The sequence below is a fragment of the Schistocerca americana genome, chromosome 5 (assembly GCF_021461395.2).
Source record: "Schistocerca americana isolate TAMUIC-IGC-003095 chromosome 5, iqSchAmer2.1, whole genome shotgun sequence".
Taxonomy (NCBI): Eukaryota; Metazoa; Arthropoda; class Insecta; order Orthoptera; family Acrididae; genus Schistocerca; species Schistocerca americana.
Genome location: NC_060123.1, coordinates 213,459,240 through 213,462,936, shown reverse-complemented (window position 1 = coordinate 213,462,936; position 3,697 = coordinate 213,459,240). Strand labels below are relative to the sequence as shown.

Genomic DNA, 3,697 nt, shown 5'->3' with positions numbered 1-3,697 from the left:
TGATCGTCGGTAAAGCAGATGCCAGACTGAGATTAATTCGAAGAATCCTAAGGAAATGCAATCCGAAAACAAAGGAAGTAGGTTACAGTACGCTTGTTCGCCCACTGCTTGAATACTGCTCACCAGTGTGTGATCCGTACCAGACAGGGTTGATAGAAGAGATAGAGAAGATCCAACGGAGAGCAGCGCGCTTCGTTACAGGATCATTTAGCAATCGCGAAAGCGTTACGGAGATGATAGATAAACTCCAGTGGAAGACTCTGCAGGAGAGACGCTCAGTAGCTCGGTACGGGCTTTTGTTAAAGTTTCGAGAACATACCTTCACCGAGGAGTCAAGCAGTATATTGCTCCCTCCTACGTATATCTCACAAGAGACCATGAGGATAAAATCAGAGAGATTAGAGCCCACACAGAGACATACCGACAATTCTTTCCACGAACAATACGAGACTGGGCCGGGCGCGGTGGCCGAGCGGTCCTAGGCACCACAGTCTGGAACCGCGCGACCACAACGGTCGCAGGTTCGAATCCTGCCTCGGGCATGGATGTGTGTGTTGTCTTTAGGTTAGCCGGCCGGTGTGGCCAAGCGGTTAAAGGCGCTACAGTCTGGAACTGCGTGGCCGCTACGGTCGCAGGTTCGAATCCTGCCTCGGGCATGGATGTGTGTGATGTCCTTAGGTTAGTTAGGTTTAAGTAGTTCTAAGTTCTAGGGGACTGATGACCTTAGCAGTTAAGTCCGATAGTGCTCAAGGCCATTTGTCTGTAGGTTAGTTAGGTTTAAGTCGTTCTAAGTTCTAGGGGACTGATGACCTCAGAAGTTAAGTCCCTTTGTGCTCAGAGCCATTTTGAATACGAGACTGGAATAGAAGGGAGAACCGATAGAGGTACTCAAGGTACCCTCCGCCACACACCGTCAGGTGGCATGCGGAGTATGGATGTAGATGTAGATGTAGAATATCATTATCGCGAAAAAGAGGGTCTATCAATAAAGTGAAACTTCATGCTCAGGTTATGTGATTCAATAATAAAAAGACAATTATTATCTTTAAAAAATTGTATAACGTAAATGCAAGTTCGCATAATAATACTGTACACTTGAAAATGAACACGACGTCTAAATTGGGCGATCGTGTGTAGTAATTATTTCAAGTAAAGTAACAGCGCTTTATGGTTAAATGGTTCCGGTCAACGAATTCCAGATGGCTGTGGACTGTACTACTAACAAGGGAACCTCCCCATCGCACCCCCCCTCAGATTTAGTTATAAGTTGGCACAGTGGATAGGCCTTGAAAACCTGAACACAGATCAATCGAGAAAACAGGAAGAAGTTGTGTGGAACTATGAAAAAAAGAAGCAAAATATACAACTTGAGTAGTCCATGCGAAGATAGGCAACTACAAGGATCATGTAAGCTTGGGAGCGCCGTGGTCTCGTGGTTAGCGTGTGCAGCTGCGGAACAAGAGGTCCTTGGTTCAAGTCTTCCTTCGAGTGTAAAATTGTATTTTTTATTTTCAGACAATTATCAAAGTTCAGGCACTCACACATAATCAACTTCGCTCTCCAAAATTCCAGGACATGTTCAGATTTGCTTGGACATATGCAGGATTTGACGGTCTACACACGGAAGAATTTGAAAACGTTAAAAACGTATGTGCGACTGTGAAACTGTTGGATTCATTTGTTGCAGTTTATGTGACAAACTCTTATGTTTTCATCACTTTTTTGGGAGTAATTCTCACATCCACAAGAAAACCTAAATCGGGCAATGTAGAAGAATCTTTTTATCCATTCGCCAAGTGTACAGGTTAGGTGGGTCGACAACATATGCCTGTCATGTGACGCACATGCCCTCACCAGTATCGTATAGAATATATCAGACGCGTTTTCCTGTGGAGAAATCGGTTGACCTCTGACTTTGCGATCAAATGTTTTCGTTTCCCATTGGAGAGGCACGTCCTTTCGTCTACTAATCGCACGGTTTTGCGGTGCAATCGCAAAACACAGACACTAAACTTATTACAGTGAACAGAGACGTGAATGAACGAATGGACAGATCATAACTTTGCGAAAATAAAGGAAAAATCTTCACTTGAGGGGAGACTTGAACGAAGGACCTCTCATTCCGCAGCTGCTCACGCCAACCACGGGACCACGGCGCTCTTGCGTTCAGACTATCCTTGATGTTGCCTATCTTGGCATGGACTACTCAGTTTGTATATTTTGCTTATTTTTTCATAGTTCCACACAAATTCTTCCTGTTTTCTCGACTGATCTGTGTTCAGTTTTTCAAGGCCTATCGACTGTGCCAAGTTATAACTAAATCTGAGGGGGGTGCGATGGGGAGGTTCCCTTGTAAGTGTAGTATGCTCCGAAGATCGCGGTGCCATACTGAAGTCGGAAACTAGCATAGATACCACAGGAGTTAGCGATGTCTTACTGCATCAGACTGACGAATTTAGGCGCTGTCGGAGCCATACCCTCGCTCCCAGCACCGCAGCGCTACTGCACGGAGGCCTATATGCAGCCGAGCAGGAGAGGACTCTGCCCCAGTTTGTAGCCTCCGATCAAGAAGAAAACATCGACTTGTTAGGGCTCATGTGCTACTCACGTCTTAGAAAGAACTGCACTTTTGAACATTGAGAACTCTGTAATTCGAGAGAAGAGTTTACTTGTGTGCATCAAGTGATACTTTAATGTTCAAAGGCAGTTGTAAATATTCGTCACATTCCTGTGGCTATGGACTTAATAAAGTTAAGTAAATCTTTTTATCATTCTTGCAATAAAGTGATTTGTTATGTTGTAATTCTGATCAAATTTGTTATGTTGTAGTTCCGGACTGGACTGGCTCTGAGCACTATGGGACTTAACATCTATGGTCATTAGTCCCCTAGAACTTAGAACTACGTAAACCTAACTAACCTAAGGACAGCACACAACACCCAGTCATCACGAGGCAGAGAAAATCCCTGACCCCGGGAACCCGGGCGTGGGAAGCGAGAACGCTACCGCACGACCACGAGATGCGGACTGTCGTAGTTCCGATCAACCATATTCCATAGCAATCAAACCAGTTATTACAATGAAATGAACACCCTTAGCTGCTTGCAGGCGTTGACATACGTCGACGGGGACAGATGAAAATGTGTGCCCCGACCGGGACTCGAACCCGGGATCTCCGGCTTACATGGCAGACGCTCTATTCGTCTGAGCCACCGAGGACACAGAGGATAGCGCGACTCTCTGGCACGCCTCCTGCGACACCCAGAGATAAATCCCTGCAGTCGCGCTATCCTCTGTGTCCTCGGTGGCTCAGACGAATAGAGCGTCTGCCATGTAAGCAGGAGGTCCCGGGTTCGAGTCCCGGTCGGGACACACATTTTCATCTGTCCCCGTTGACGTATGTCATTGCCTGTAAGCAGCTAAGGAAGTTCATTTCATTGTAATTTCATTCTAACGAGCTGCTTGCTCACCGATGGTATCTGTCTGTTCTTTCGGACATCTTCGTAAATACAAACCAGTTATTATTGGACGATTGTAGTTTCGTCAGGTCACAACACAAAGAAAACCATTGAATGCAAGAGTTAGACGCGTCATATAGTAAGTAATTATCGAGCTACCTTGTTCTCGTCCGTCCTGCCAACACAAAAAGGCGAAGCACTACGCTGCTGTTGCTACTGTAGGTACGAGCAGTAATGCT

The 3,697-nt window shown here is 45.7% G+C and overlaps 1 non-coding gene across 1 annotated transcript; it reads left to right on the top strand.

The window, feature by feature from the left end:
* The first annotated feature begins 3,297 nt into the window (after nt 1-3,297).
* On the top strand, nt 3,298-3,372 carry Trnat-ugu. Its single transcript has one exon. It is a non-coding gene; the product is annotated as a tRNA-Thr (tRNA).
* The last annotated feature ends 325 nt before the right edge of the window (nt 3,373-3,697 follow it).